The sequence below is a fragment of the Myripristis murdjan genome, chromosome 20, assembly GCF_902150065.1.
Source record: "Myripristis murdjan chromosome 20, fMyrMur1.1, whole genome shotgun sequence".
Lineage (NCBI taxonomy): Eukaryota > Metazoa > Chordata > Actinopteri > Holocentriformes > Holocentridae > Myripristis > Myripristis murdjan.
In genome coordinates this window covers 13,563,351-13,579,984 of record NC_043999.1, presented here as the reverse complement: position 1 = coordinate 13,579,984, position 16,634 = coordinate 13,563,351, and the positions used below count along the sequence as shown (strand labels likewise).

The 16,634-nt window shown below is 41.0% G+C and overlaps 1 protein-coding gene across 1 annotated transcript in view; it reads left to right on the top strand.

Annotated features, from left to right (window-relative positions):
• The window catches only part of vipr1b (vasoactive intestinal peptide receptor 1b), a 45,166-nt gene that overhangs the window by 10,372 nt on the left and 18,160 nt on the right, over positions 1–16,634 (top strand). The gene's annotated exons all lie outside the window — the stretch shown is intronic.

Here is a 16,634-nt window from a genome sequence, read left to right as displayed (position 1 = left end):
ATTGCAAATTGATTAGTTTCCGGATTATATCTAATAACATGGAAATATGCACTGTTATTTATGGCCAAATCTGGGTGAACTTACACCTCTATTTAAGTTACTGTTTAGTTGCTATAGATATTCAGTTTGGAAGCTGTTGAAAGTTGATAGCCCACAGGAACTAAAACAAACAAACAAACAAACAAACAAACAAACAAAGTCATCCGTCCATTACCTTAGGGCTGACTGGCAGAATTGTATTTATTTGTGTAATGTATGCAGGCAATATTGTGGTCAACCAAACACAAAGATTTCCCCGTAGCCAAGTGAATATTTCGATATTTTAAGATATATTTTGCATAATACAAAGCCTGTGGTGCACAAAAATGTGTGTCGTTTGTGTGCAAATGGACAGCGAGATTCATACAACTGGCAGTTTCACCATCTCCTAAGCACATAAGAAAATGGAATTAGAAAACACTGCAGAAAGCCCAAGGCAAACAGCTCTCACAGGATCTTATGTGCTAAACAAACAGTGTATCCTGATTCACTGAACTCATAAACAGAATCACTGCTGTTAACACAGATGTATTTAAGATGAAAAAACTTCTCCAAGTCCTGCAAACTTATGCACATCATGATCGTCAAAGAGCTGGGCTCTGGATAATCTTCATGTGCACTATTTAATGACTCAAGAGTGAAATATGCTGACACTGAGGAGTATTTGCGATACAGTATTACTCCTGCAGACCCAAACGAGCGAGCGATATAGAGCAGTGATCTGGGTTGTGAAATAGGGTCACTGTGCCGTGCAAACAAAAACTATGGCTTTTGAGGAGGGGGGTGAGGGGTGGGGGTGATGGGGGAGCCAAGTACACAGAATCTGGTGGAACAACACATGTTATGGTATCCAACAAAAAGTTTTTAGACTTCACTGTCTAACTGTGTAGTGTGGAATGGTTGGGACACTGGATTTAATTGAACTGAGCTGAGCTGAGCTGAATGGGATGGGGCTGCATCAAACTGGATTGAAATGAAGTAGGGGGGACAGAACAGAACTGAATTGAAAGGAATGGGATTGGATGGGACTGGCTTGAACTGAATGGAAATGGATCGAACTAAATGGCACTGAATCAAATCAAAGCGATATGAGGTGAGCACCCTGTAGACCGGGATACCCTCTTGACAGGTTCCCCCCTTGCAGGTGAACAGGTGTTTGTAGATCTGTGCGTCTCCAGACATGCACATCTGCATTGTTAGCTGTCCACTATTTATTAAATTTATGGGGGGTCACAGAAATGCCTCCAAAAATATGTACAAGTTGTGTGTAAACACAGAAAATATAGTGCCAGGCATGGCAGATGTAGAGGGCAGTCCAGGGCACAGGGTGAGAGACAGCAGTCCAAGGCTGTGTGTGGGCTGGAGACAGTAGCGGTGCCCGGGTCGCAGCACCTTCTGATCCGAGTGAGCAGACAACAACACAGGACGGGGCAGCGACCACTACAGACCGGTGTTGATGCCGTGTTGTCTGTTGCACTCGCTGAATGGCTCAGACAGTTTACTGCATCCTCTCTGGGAGAAAGTGTCTGTGCTGTCAGAAGAAATCTTATTTGTTGTTGATATGAGCCTTCGAGATCTTGCAGGACTGCACCACCTCCATGGCTTACTGTCTTTTTTTGGTTTCTTTTTTTTTTTTTTTTTTACTTTACCTGGTATGCACTCTCTATTTCTGGTCATGGTGTAATGCCTAAATCTGCTCTTTTTCCTTAGAGCTAGTACATTTCTTTGCCATCCCGACTGCTGGTGGAGTCTCAGATATGTCTAAAGTTGCCTCTTCAACTATAAAGAATCTTTGACAGCTCCCTTTAGAAATACTTCATAATTTACTTGCCTTTACTTCTATCCCGACCGATTTTGAATGTTTAGGTCAGGATCCTTTGATCATGCTCAACTTAACATTCCTGCAAGCTTGGCGTTCACTTGAGCTTATTTCAGTTTTTTTCTTGTTTGCACTCTGAGAATGTATACTTGCCTGTCAGATCATAAGACCATTGTGTTTGAGGTCTCTCTGCACTTTCCAACTTTTAAACTTGTGTCTCTTCTTTGCTCTCACTGCATTAACTCTTCCACTGCCAGGAAGTTCTCTGAGACTTTCAAAGCTGCTCCCAAAGCCTGCATTATTAAGGCTTCTCCTCCCCAAATCAGCTCAGAGGAACTTACTTATGCATTCAGATAACACAAGCTGCCGCGTTCTTGACTCTGTTGGCCCTCTTACATTTAACAAACCTAAGATTAAAGCTCAGCCTTGGTTAAATGTCTACTCTAGACGATGGAATGGAGAAAAGCAGGGCATAAATGGAGATGTAGGAAGCTCAGGGCTCTACACTTACTTTTCACTCTTAGTTATTTATGTGTTTTGAAGGGCACTTGGGCCTGCAAGTTGAAAAATTTAGGGCCACTGATTTTGAAATACTGTGATATTAATGGTTCACGGTGACTTTAAATATACATACTTACAACCACTCAATTAGGTACACAATTAGATAGATAAAATTATACTTGAGAATTTAATTTATGAATGGAAAACAAAGGTTAGGTAAAGAGAAAATTAGCCTCTTTGCCAAAGTTGCACACATTCATCACTCCATAAGACCTTGGAGGATACGTCACTTTACCTGTAGCCACAAATTCGACCCTTTGCTGTTATTTTCGCTGCAACTTCATTTGATTATTTGCAGACTTTCCGTGTTTCTACGGTGGCCATCCAGTTTTTGCTGTAAACATCCAAGAGTTGCGGTGTTTAGCTGTTTCATATCAATGTCCGTAATTCACACGGTGGCATGTAGTCACTTACTGAAGAGATGCGGTTGAAAACAACTGTGTGTGTGACATTTCATCAAACTGTGACATCCCATGGTAAAAATAGCTGAATATAAAATGCAACAGTCTGATGCCCTATTTTTCTTTTAAAATTTTGAGATATTTCTCTTAACCCACTTCTAGAACCTTATATAATCCCAACATCATGTTCACACTGCACTGATGTGCTCACTTCTAAGTATGATGATTTTTTTTTTTTTTTTTTTTTTTTTTTTTTTAACAGAAAATCAGCAACAAACAAAAAGCACTCTCCAAAACTTCCTCAAACTGTTCTGGTGGGTGTAAGGGCGCCTTAGTTATCGTTAAGAAGAACTCCCACACACGTACACTCTGGATCTTGACTTTGTCTGTGTAGTCAAAGTTTCAGTCCTCTGACCTTTCTCAAGACATTTAAAATACTCAGTGAAGCCACAGTCTTATATCACCTCTCCACATTCAGGTACTGACCCAGACCTTGGATTAATTACTCTCACCCCTGGAGAGTACGGCCAGAGGAGGTGTGGCACCCAGTATGCAGATCTAGAAAATGAATTGTTAAAATTAGTCAGTGAAGTTGAGGAGATTCAGCTGTGTTCACTGTGTGCTCCAGCTGCATACAGTCATTCAGAAGTGTGATATCTGGTTCCTTTTATTATACAGATGATACACAAATTGATCGTCCTATAAAACCAAATAAACTAAATAAAATAAACAACTCTATGGATCGTCTTGCACGTACCAACTGATGGATGGCACAAAAATGTCTCTGTAGCTGAATGAGAGCAAAGCTGAAGTTGTCCTCTATGGCCCTCTTGACTGCGCTGTGAGTTTGGGCCAGCTGTCCACCCATGTTAGTGCATGCATTATTCAAGAGCCTCAGTGTGACCCTTAAGTACACTTAAGTTTGACAAACAATTGGCTGCAGAAGTAAAATCCAGTTTTCACGTCCTTCCCTGTGTGCCAAGAGCTTTACGTGCCTCCATGTCCTTGTGCTTTGATTATTGTAGTTGTCAGTCTGCGGGTGTCGGCCGATTGTCTTTGTCCTGCCTGCAGCTTCCATATAGGTTATATTATTTGCTTTTACATAAAGCCTTGGTTGGCTCCCACTTAAACACTGGACATCTTAAGCATCTATACTGCCTGCATATATGTCATGAGGCTGTTTTCAGGGCTTTGCTGATGGTCTCTGTTTAGCCGCTTCAATTAAAATTGTCCATTCTAAACAGGAAATTCCTTGTCGTGCTCATGCAGATACGGCTGCGGTGTTGATTGTGGTGCAGACCAGCATCTCGACCAGTTGGAATAGTTTCTATGTTGTTTCGGGACACTTCCTCAGAGTCATAGATAATATCTGTCATTTTCTGTACCTTATTCCGCACCATTCCTCTTGGTCTGTTGAGTTCCATTTTCAAATCTGTGTTGATGGATTCCCATTCCTTCCTTTCAGTCCCCCTGGGCTTTTTCATTCTAGCTTTTTACCTGCTCATTTTTTCTCCTGCCCTCATGACCGAACAATTCAATGCTCATACCAGCCCTCTGAGTGACTGGCGTACTAAAATCCATCCACTGCTCTCTGTTGTGGACATTACCAATGGATACGTGATGATGGGGCTGTTACTCCGATGATGTATCAGCAGAGCTATTCAGCCAGGATCCTGAAGGTGTTACCTTCTCTACTGTGAAGTACACATCTATCCTGACTGATTAAATGAATGAGGGGCTCTAATTGTGAGTGGGCGGTGTGTTTGCTGTGGAAAGGGATTTTGGCAGGGAGTTACAGACAAAAAGATACATTTGCCAAAAAAAGAGGACAAGGCAATGCCTGAGCTGGCTTCTGCAAATGGTACACAATATTATGTTCGTTTCAAGTTCAGGGTAAAGTTTATTTAGAGCCCCAAATCACTCACAGTCTCGAGGGGCTTTTCAGGCCCCAAAGTTTACAACAGACAAAACAGGACAACACCCATGGACTTAATCTTTATAATGGGCAAGGAAAAAAACTCATTGTGGGACAGGGGAAAATGGTAGAAATCTTGAGAAGGACCACAGAGAGAGGAGACCCCTTCAAGGCTGGACAGGTATGAAATAGGTGCTGACCCAGTGTGCAAATTACCAAAGCGGTGCAGTCATATTACAGATGAAAACACAGCACACAAAATAGAGAAAACAAAAACAGCAGGGGACCTAGAACGAGGCAGAAGAGAGTGAAGAGGATGAGGGGGACGAGGAGGACAGGATGAGAGAATATGGTAAATAAAGGCATTACTGAAGCAAAGCTAATGGCTGTGGAAAGTGCAGGAGGAGCAGGGCCGTGCAGGGGGAGCAGGACCAGGCCAGCAGGGCATGGTCAGTCAGGCCGTTGACCTAAAACACAGACACCAGCCACTCACACAGACAGAGGAGAAAGGGTTTGCAACACAGGAAAATAAGAGAGGAAGGTGAAGAACAGAGAAACTGAGTTAGAAACCAGCAAAGGCTTTCTTTCCAGCACAAGATATAAGTAAATGATTCTGTGCTTTCACTTCTACATTGTTGTTTTTTTAATTAAATTTGGTCACTGCGATTTGCATTTACTTGTTATAGGCCTACCTCTTTTAATCTTCCTGCGCCCCCACTGGAATATAAATTAAATAAAACACACAAATAACATGCATTTCTTTATTTGTTCATTTTCTATTTCTTTCAAGTTCAGTACTTTGCATTGCCATCATTTGCTTTAATATTTATTACAGAGGATGAATGTGTAATCACACTCATCTAAAACATCTCTTGTATATTGACTTCTTGGTTTTCATTTGCATAAACAATGCCATCATGACTATCACTGTATGTTATGTACTGTATGTATTGACAACTTGACTGCAGAGGACTAATACTTGAATGACTGGGAAGGAAAAAAAAAACATTTAATACCATTGCTTTGTTTTCATTTCATATGCATGTTGGTTCATTTTCATGTTAAATATGTTGCAATTACTTGAAACTTTCCAAAGTATTAAACACGCCGACCTCACAGCCGTTCCACCTCACCACTTAAACAGCCAGTGAAATTATATATGCGGTCAATCTGTGCTGAGCCCCCTGCACGCTGTCACATGTCAACTCTTTTCCCTGCACAGCCGCTGGGAAAGGTGCACTCGTACAGACATTAGCACCTCAGAGAGTCAAAAGGCAAATTACAGGTTCACAGAGAAATATGGCACTTAAAAGATGGAGCATGTACTTCAAACCCAACATGTACTGATGACAGCATGAAATGGATTTGGTTAAAGTTGAAGGCAAAAAAAACGAGCAGTGCTCTGAGCAGATGTGTTAGGTAAGGCCATGCCATCACAGGTAATATTTTATTTTGGACCATGGATGTGCAACACTCCAACAACATTTTTTTTTTTTTTTTTCATTTCTAACTGAAATATTTTGCAGTATATGATTTCTCCATGCTCAACTTTGACTTGAGTGTCCCCATGCTGTACAGACTGCTTCAATTAATTATATAGATTATTGATTTACATAAGATATGCATCATTATGAGCTTACAGCATTGAATCAGATGCACCAATCTCCGGTCTATTTTAGCATAATCAGCTCTTTGGATTTCAACAAGAGCCAGGTCTCATTTTCATGTGAATCATGGCAGCGATTCACATGAAAACAATCATTGTGCTGCTGATTGAAGTAAACATCCTTATTTTTTTTGTTACCGGAGCAATTTATTTTCTATCACCCTTTCCCTTGAGAATGAATACTTCAATTAGTGCTCAGCGTCTCAGACATGGCTGTTTATTTCACTGTGACTGAATGTTCCAGTCAGGCAGAATCTAAATGTGACAGGCGGAGTAAATATGCACCCAAATTCAGACACTCAGAGGCAAATATGATGTTAAATACTTGATCGAATGTAAAGCAAAAGGCACGAGCAAACAATCCAGAATGGGGTCAGGCAAGGCGGACCAGTATAACTACTGGGTCAGACAAACAAACCAGGCAGAGATCAGGCTAGGCAGAGTTTAAGTAACTAACAGGCTGATAAGGAACCGAGAACACGAGATAGTTTTGGGAACACACTTTGGCAAAGATAAATGACAGATATATATACTACTGAAGATTAATGAAGTACAGCTGGTGCAAGGAAGAACAGGGCTGGGTTGACTGTAGACAGGAAACAGGTGTAGGAAACACTGGGAAACCTGGTGGACAGGACTGGGACGGTGCGACCTTGAAGACAAACAAACTCACCACCCCGAGAAAACAGAGACAGACCGGGGAGATGAGGTGAGAGATGACGATGGAGAGGACGATGATGAAGGTGACGAAGAACAACAGATTCTGTGACACCGTGCGTGAAATATTACACCTCCCCTCCTGCCAGTGGACGGTGGAAGAAACCACAACACTGTGTTTACTTAAATCTTTGGTGTAATTTTCTGTTCTGACCGCGGATGAGGAAATTTCTCGGAACTTTTCCCCCCCGTCATTATCCTTTAAAGCCTTTATCAATAGAAAACAAGTCTGGGCAATTACAGGAAATATTATTTTTCTCAAGGACCCTGCCAAACTATTCAAAACATCAATCATTGCAAACAAATCTTCATCACTGTTATCTGTCTGAGTAATCCTGCTTCAAGGGTCAGCCGCTCTTCTTGCAGTCTTTAATACTTACGCTTGCGTCGTTGCTTTGGCCACAGCCTTAACAGTTTTTTACTTGCTGACTGTGTTTTCCCGGAGAAAGAATTGGGCCATTTAATAACGTGGACAAGAGAGACTGAGGTTGGAAAAGATGGGGTTGAGATGGCACTGTGAATGGGCAGATCCTGTTCAGTAATGGCAACAAAAATACATTAAACCACCCACCATTCCCATAAAACTAGGTCTAAACATACTGCTATGCATTTCTCCGGAAAGCACTTAGCGGTGCATTTTGTATTTATGAAAGGTGCTTTAAAAATAACATTTGACTGACTGAATGAAAGCATATTGTGGCTTCTTTCTCTACATGTACAACAAGAATACATTTAATCTAATGCATTTTAGTCGCAGCAGTGGGTCGTGCACTGCAGAAAAATAAAGATATATTTTGCTGTGCACAGAATAGCTCAAATTTGTTTCCACGAGCACATCAGAGTGTTTGACCTGTAGTGAGAGAATTAATCTAGTAAGTAGCACTGTGTTTGTGCCAGCAAGATGGAATTGATCATATCACTCCAGTAGGTCTTGCTCAGCGTATTGCAAGTACTGTTATTTGATTTTTACCTTGAGGAAGAGTATCACACGTCCTGGCTAATTGGCTGGCACTGTCCAGCATTAGTTAAGCCAGTATGGTATGCACTGGCATAATAAACACGAAGTTGGTGCAGCTGCCCCAGGGTTCACAGCAGGCTAAGCCCCCTGATGGCACTCCGACTGGTTAGAATAGTTACTGGTGTGTGTGTGTGTGTGTGTGCGCTCCAGTCCTGAGGTGGTCATGTCACGTCCAGGTCATGGGTGTAGAGCATGGATGCAGTAAATTAGTGACAGCTGGATTATAGTTTTGTGAAGTGTTCCCTCATCCCACTGCCACATGAGATGCTTTTACATATTGTAATATGTCTTTTGGCACTCACATTTCCATTTCAGTCAGTGGCTTCAATCAGGAAGCTGAACACTTGGCACAGTAAGGAGGTTCCTTCATATATTCATTCGCAAGCACGGAGCCGACAGGACAGAATACAAACTTGGCTACAGGGTGACATGAGCAACAAAAGGACGGCAGCATTCAATTCATTGGTTTCAGAAGGCAAATGGAATATTTCACAAATGCAAGCGGGCGGTGTGTGCAAGTGGAGACGAGTCCAGCAAAAAAAAAAAAAAAAAAAAAAAAAAAAAAAAAATCATCTCTGTCATCTTACACCGCTGGCTGTACTGCACCATAAGCAGCGGCCATGTGCACCTGTGTTTCTGAACGGACCTTGTTTGCTTCGCTTTACTTTTCTAGCTGCTTTCTGCCATCATTATTGTTGCTGCATGGTGGCTGCCAGCCTCACCTTGAAAGCCACAACCCAGCTCACAGCTGGCTGTGCCAATTCAACACACACAAACACCCATGGCAGACGATATACACCCCAAAACATCCTGAACATCACTGAAAAATCCATTTCATACAAATGGGGCAGATTTAGACACAGAGACACAGGGTAACAAACAGACAGTGATAATGTATTATAAATCCTAGGTATTTATAGTTATTTTAATGTGAAAGCACTGCATGTTTCAGCTTTAAGTAGCAATAGTGAGTTTTTAATTTGAAGTGAGATATTAATTGGGGATTTGTCTTTATTTTGTTACTCGCCAAGGCGCTCACAGCTGGTTAGCGTCTTAATAGTCACTCAGCTGTATGGCAGCAGTTGATTCCTGTAATCTGACTGTGGGAGAACAAACATCACAGCTTGTTGTGTGCTCTGCCTCGGTCATTAAACTTCTATTGCCATTTAGCTTGTTGATTTAATGAGAGGTTTGAGGTCTCATGCTATGGAAACCAGACATTTGCTTATCCACAGAGATAAGGCTGTTCATATAATGTGCAACAGAGAACTAAATTATTTTATTCTGTCTTTTCTATCAGGGTTTCATGTGGAATGAAAGTCAGGGTCTACTTGAAAACTACCACGTCAGAGGCTTTGAAGATGAGGGTTTTGTATACAGAGTAATAATTTGAATTTCCTTGAATTTCAGCTATACTTCCTTCTATTCAATTCAAACTCAACTTCCACTTCCTGTTTGATTTGATTTAGATCAAATTCCAGTCCTGTGCTTATCCAGTTTACGTCGCCCTTTGTGACTTCACATGACGTCAGTCATTTCTGACATGTCATTTATACATAATTTGTCCTCGGTCCGAAATAGAAAATCAAATACAAGGTCTGACTTGGGACACTTGTGCTGTAGCTCGTATATGCAGCCTGAAGGTTTGCACTTCATCCCCAGCAGAATTCATATAAGCCAGAAATGAAAAGAGCAGTAAGTAATACCCCCCCGGCTCCATGCGTCCTGCCAAAGGTATGAGGCATGAGTTAGCTGAGGCCGTCCTTCAGCCCGGCAGTCAGTGTGACGCTGCCTCAGATACACCAGCATGCTGTACCACCCGGAAACACCTCCAGCCCGTCTCTTTTTTGCAGTTCACAGCATCATGGACAGATCGACCGGTAAGAGTGGCCACATAGTCGCCTTACCGCCTGCCTCCGCCCCCGAGGGATTAGGGCCAGACTGCCGCCCGGCGGCCTCCCTGCCCACCCAGAATACCACAGCCGCTACAGTTCAGGAGTCCTGTTCCACACCACTGACTCACTTAGCCAGCCACATGTCCACTGCCCACACACACACACACACACACACACACACACAGAGCAGCACAGGGGATGGGGGTGTGTATCAGCAGAGCATGCAACTTTGTCAAACATGTAGTGACGTATTTTTTTTTTTTATTGTTGCCAGACCGAATTGACTTATGCATTTAGTTACATTGTTTTTATTTAATTATTTTTTCTTGTTATGACTGTAACCACATTGAGTTTGACATGCTGGCAGTAAAATCATAAAAAAATTTAAAAATCTTCATGCTATATAAGTTTGTCTGAATATTGTGGTATTATAGATTTCATATTAAGGAACTGAAACACTATCAAGCTGATTTATTACACACTAAAATATTTAGGCAGTTGCTCAGTAAACTCAAGGCAGGTTCTACTGTTCTACCCAGTGAAAGTGGAAGCTGTGAAACACTGATGTCAGTGTGCAAATAATCAACCTGTTTCCACTTATTATTTCTGTGCCATGCTCCAACTCGAGTAGAGATCCTACTTTTGTTTTAGACCATTAAGCACGGGCACCACAGCAATTAATCTTTCATTTTGCGAGATGACTGGCTCCTCCTCTGAGAGCTGATACATTTTAGCCCCAAACGATTCAGTGCCAAAGCCTGAGCTGCCATCCATCAGTGTTGGAACAAAGAATAAAGATACAAATGATCAAACATTTGCGGGTACTTTGTTCCCTAAGTACATCTCTTTCTTTTTTTTTTTACGTCATTGTTGCAGATGCTGTGTATTAGTTTTTGTTACCTCTCCAAAGATAGTTTTGGAAAAATCATGTTTGGCAAACAGCTCCACAAAGTGTAGAGGTAGGAGGGTGTTGCCTGATCCTGTTCTGCTGTGGCAGCAAGCTCGCTGGCTTCAGTGGTCAAATAAAGTAACAGCGTTGAAATCAAACCACTGTGGAAAGCTCTTTCACTCTCTAAGTTGCGGAGAGTACAGGTGGGTGGTTTTGCAGTGGAGCACAGTGCTGGATTGATGGCTGGCTTAGTGCAAGTCTGGAGGCCAGCTCACACCCACCTGTGCTGTCAGAGTCACGCAGTGTGCTCCGTAATTGTGGCAGACGTCGTAGCAGTGACCTCTGAAGTGACTTTGTCAAAACTGATTTTGGAAGTTGTGGGATACTCATTTGGCATCAAGAGAATCCAGACAAACAGAGGAGTGGAGTTGTAGTCCTGAGCGGCTTTGACAGTAGACCTATTCCTTTGACTTAAAGGAGGGACTCCATCTCTCTGGCAAATTACCTAAATAAATGCAACAAATTGAATGAAAACATCTTTGCCTCCGCATTCACATTTGAAGGAGGAGTAAGCATCAGGTGCCGACTTAGAAAAGTGGACAAAACCCATCGACTATTAAGTAAAAGTCAGACTTGAGTCCCCCTGGAAACAGAGAAATCATTTGCTTGACAGTAAAATAAAGCAATTCTTGAGGTAAATTTGACTGGTAGCTGTTACAAAATGACACCAATCTGTCATTCTTGTTTACTCACTTAGTAATGAGCAAACTTTTTAGCTTCTTATTATCTAGCTGTAATGTAAGAGTAGGGACTGGACAAGAAAGGGTGGGACAGAGGAATGTAACCAGTCGCTTTTAAGTGCAGTTCTTGATGAAAAATACATTGATAATTATACCACAACACTAGTCTGCTGTGAAACATTGAAATAGAAAGGGTGAAAGATGTCAATCCCCATGTTCAAATTTCAGTTAACTTCCCTCATCTTTATTTATATAGCACTTAAAAAAAAAAAAAAAGTTAGAACATGCTAACATGCTTTACAAAAACATAAAAACAAGAGAGATTACCAGCTAAATAATACAGTGGTCCCTCGTTAATCGCGGGAGTTACGTTCTAAAAATAACCCGCAATAGGCGAAATCCACGAAGTAGTCAGCTTTATTTTTTAGAATTATTATAGATGTTTTAAGGCTGTAAAACCCCTCACTACACACTTTATACACTTTTCTCAGACAGGCATTAACATTTTCTCACTTTTCTCTCTTGTTTAAACACTTTCAGAGTTCAAACCTACATAGAAAAATAAGTCCAGTAAAAAAAAAAAAAAAAAAAAAAAAAAAACATGCAAAATTGCACAAAAAAAAAAAAAATCCGCTAAACTGCGAGGCCGCGAAAGGTGAACCGCGTTATAGCGAGGGATAACTGTACATGAAAGTAGAACTGATACAGTGATAATGTCGATCGAGGTATGAATTATGAAAACACAGTAAAAACAAGTAGAATAAAAAATGGAAGAATAACTGATACAAGAGAAAGTAACTCTGAACAAGTATATTTTTAAGAGAGAGCTAAAAGCCTGATTTCTGATCCGGCCGCTCTCTCCAGAGTCACGGGGCCCTGACTCCAAAGCCTCTGTCTCCTCTGCTTTTTAGCCTCGACCCATCAGAGCTCTGCGGCAGGATCTCGGCCTGCACTCAGACTCGTGAGGGTTTAGTAAGTCGGTGATTTAATCAGGAGACAGCTCCGAATGTGCTCGAAAAGTTCAACGGCCAAGGTTCAGTGGGAATGTCTCAGGTGACAGAGCAGCCTTGATGGGCGTGCTCATGGTTGCTCTCTTGCTTTTTTCCATTTTATTTCGTTATTTGTCTGTTTTTTTTTTTTTTCTCATTGCTTCTTTGGTTTCTCTCTGAGCCCCACTGGCAGACACACGGGCCATGCTGACAGGCTGACGTCTCCTGCTGTTGTGTCAGCTTTAAAATGACCTTGTGTCATTTTCAGGTCAAAGGAGGACACTGGTGAACTGAGTAATATAAGCTTGAGAAGCAGGTAGCAGTTGGATATACATGGGATGTCTGTCTATTTATCTATCCGTCTGTCTGTCCATCTGTTTGTCTGTCATGGCCTCAGCTGCTGTGCATTCCTCTCTCATAGTGACAGCTCTTTGTTTTCTCACCAAGGACAGCTTTTAGAGAAAAAAAATATGCTTTTTTTTAATGTAGAGACAAGCAGACCCAAACATGCTTAAGACGGAAGTTATAGAGGCTGCATCTAAAGTTCATCAAAGTTTTCCCATTCACATATGCCATTCTTCAGTTTTTAACCTTTATTCATCACATGTATTATGATTTAATGCTACTTCTGTTCCCTATCATTGCACACCAGATTGTTGAAAAGAGAGAACAGAACACACATTTGTAGAAAAACTTAACGATGAGTATTGACAAAATAGTTTTTATTTCCCCGGCACCTGTTTTGTGCAAATACCAGATGAGATTTAGACACTCAATCTGAAATCCTCCTTCAAGCTGCAGTATGCACGTCCACATGTCTCTTCTGTACTGCACCTCCTCTGAATCACAACAGCCTTTGGGGAAGTGTGTATGTGTGTGTGTCTGTGGGTAGCAATGGATATGCCTCACTCTATTTATCCACAGAGAATGACACAAAAACATAAAACTGGAACGTTTGTTGTCAAAGATTAGGGATATTCTCTTCTTCACTTCAGCTTCCTTTTCCAGTTATCCATACATCACACATCATCGGTGACTTTTGAATGAACAAACAAATCTAACACTGCCTCCACTGCAAATCCACAGTAAATCCATCTTCCCTTGTTTTCTTCCCTGCCTCTTCTTGGAGGAAACAACATACTAGTTTCATTTAACCGGAGCTTTGGTTCATTTAAAGGCAGACAAAAAAAGGCTGACCATGACCTCTTGTCGTCTTTCTCTGCACATTTCTTGACGGTGTGACTGACAGCGTTGGCTTTGTTCTGTAACACACAAGAAAAGGCTCTGACAGGTCACGTCAGAGCCTTCATATGTTGTCGGGATGAAACGTCCTCACTGAATGAGAAATGACAGATTACACTACTAGAAGTGGTAATAGGTGGCTCAGCGCTGACGACTGCTGCCGTTCTAGCATTCGAGTGAAAATATGGCCCTGTGGATCCAAAGTAACGTGAGCCTTTTCTGCGTGTGAGCGGTGCTTTAGAGAAGAATTATGTCAACAGTATGTGGGCAAAAACAAACAAACAAACAAAAACAATCAGCATCTGTCAATGACAAATCTGTGCAGAATGGTCTCAATTAGGATTTATCTCTCCATTACTGTTTATAACAGTCACCTTGCTTTTGCACAGAAAATTGAACAAGAGAAAAAGTGGAAGATGGGAGTGAGTTCTCCTTAAAGGCCATGCTGGACAACAAGATAAAGATGCTGCTGGACAACATGATAAACAACTCTGTTATTAAGTCAGATCTGTGAGGGAAAAAAACTTTTTTTCTCATAATTATGAGAAAAAAATTGCAATTTACAGTGAAAGAGAAAAAGTCACAGTTCTGAGAGTTGCATGTAGTAGGTTTTCTTTGATCGACAGACACTGTTTTCAGGGGGTGCAGAATAATACATGATGTGATTGCTATCTGATATTGCATCTTATTTCGCACTATGCTATGATAATGACCGCAAATATCTAATATTCACGAGAAGCCTCCAGCAACACGGAATAATTAGCCAACTCGCTGTTACACACACTCAGACATCATGCCTCCCAATTAGATTAAACATTAAGTTCAATTGATACCTTGACCTTTCAAACAAACCCTTTAGATCTGGAATCAAGTTTTTATCTATGTTTTATCTTCATCTCTGTGTAGCTGCGGTTAGAAAATGATTATTATCTAAACTGTGAAAAAAAACAAAAACAAAAAAAAAACAGCAGTTTGTATCTGGGAAGTATTTGTCCAGCAAATTTCATGGAAGCATTTTCATACGTTTTTCTGGCAAAAAACACAGTGTTCTTCACTGGAAATAATTTTTCGTTGGTTACTTTTGTATAAGAAGTCTCTGACTGCACAGGGATACACAGTTACAGCTATTTTAGAGGAGTTTACAGCACCGAGTCCTTTCTATAAACATAAATGCAGACACCCTCTAAGTGGAGCATTTGCTTGCAGGATTAAGCAGTTGCTGTGGTTGAGACAGTGATTGATGGGCAGCGGTAAGGTCTTACTTTGACACCTGCTGAAACATTTTGCCCCAGGTTTTGGTTTCCATGCGGGGATGATTTGTACTTTAACAACAGTATGATAAAATTTATGGACAAATGTGTTGTTTAATGCCTTCAATTAGCAGAAAACACTTACACAAAATAGGGCATGAGTTATAAATAAAATATCAATAAAAGCAAAACTGGATGAAAAAGATGAAGATTTTGAACTTTTATTTGCTCTTTTATGATTCCTCTGTTGTTCTATTCTATTCTATTTTTCTATTGTATCCCTCTAATTTATTCTATTGATCATGTTATTCCTCATCTGTTAATATTTATACCCATTTTTCTGTGATTTGATGAGCTGATCAGTTAAAATAGTTATAAACAATATGTTATTTTGAAATGAAATGATCCATTCTTTGATTATGATCCTTACTTGTGTTGTCACTGTTTACAAGTCAAATAATAATGGATTTATGCCTCAAGAGTCAATAAACTATCTCTAATTAGCCTTTCAGCAACCATGTTTTTACAATCAGCTGCTCACAATTTAAATTCAGGCTTTGTTGAGGGGGTTAGGACTGTCGTGAATTAGGACAGATGGTGTCAGTGTTATGGCCAAATGTTCAGTTGTGCCGTGGCCCTCACAATAACACACCGAGAAAAAAGTAAATGTCTATTTTTTAATGTAAAAAAGCATTTCATGTTTTTAAATCAGTGCCTGTTATACTAAATGCAGTATCCAGGCTGGACTAACAACACTGTCATGGTTGTCCTTTCATGAAATGGTCTTGATGAAGTTATTTTGTGAAGGCTGCTGTGCCCTCTGGTGCTTTTCTGCCCTTCCCCTCACATTACTCGCAATAATGCTGCATCACAGTAATAAATCTGTTAAAAACACTGGCAACCGACTACACACGCTACAAGTGCCTGATTTGATTCCTTCAGCCTGAAAGGGACCTCATGACTATTTCAGTCAGTGTTTTCTTAGACTTTCCATTCAGGATCCTCAAGAGGATTGAGCCCACGCTTTTTCACCATTTAAAAAAAAAAAAGGAAAAAAAAGGTCTGTGGCAACAGGAGAGGAAGGACGGAGCTTGCTGTGACTGCTGCTGCTGCTATTGCTGGCAGCAGTGTGTATGTGTGTGCGTGTGCATTACGTGTCTATACTATGCAGACGACTCACACATCCATGCAGAAGTGTTTGCATGTGACATAACAGAGGAATGAAGTGAGTGTGAGGAAGAGAGGAGAGACAGACGGCACTTAAACCATGTGCCCAGCGTGGTGCTGATGCAGCAGCAACAATATAACCACATGACCCCCCTCGGACTAAACAGCATCACAATAATAGACACCAACCTTTCACTGCACCACAGCTCATTGCCTTCCTGTGACAACATGATATTAATGCTGTCATTGGTTTGTGTTAATGTTTACATGCATGGAGTAATCTGGCTATTGGCCTTTCTTCCAGTGAAGGTCTCAATTGGGTTAAC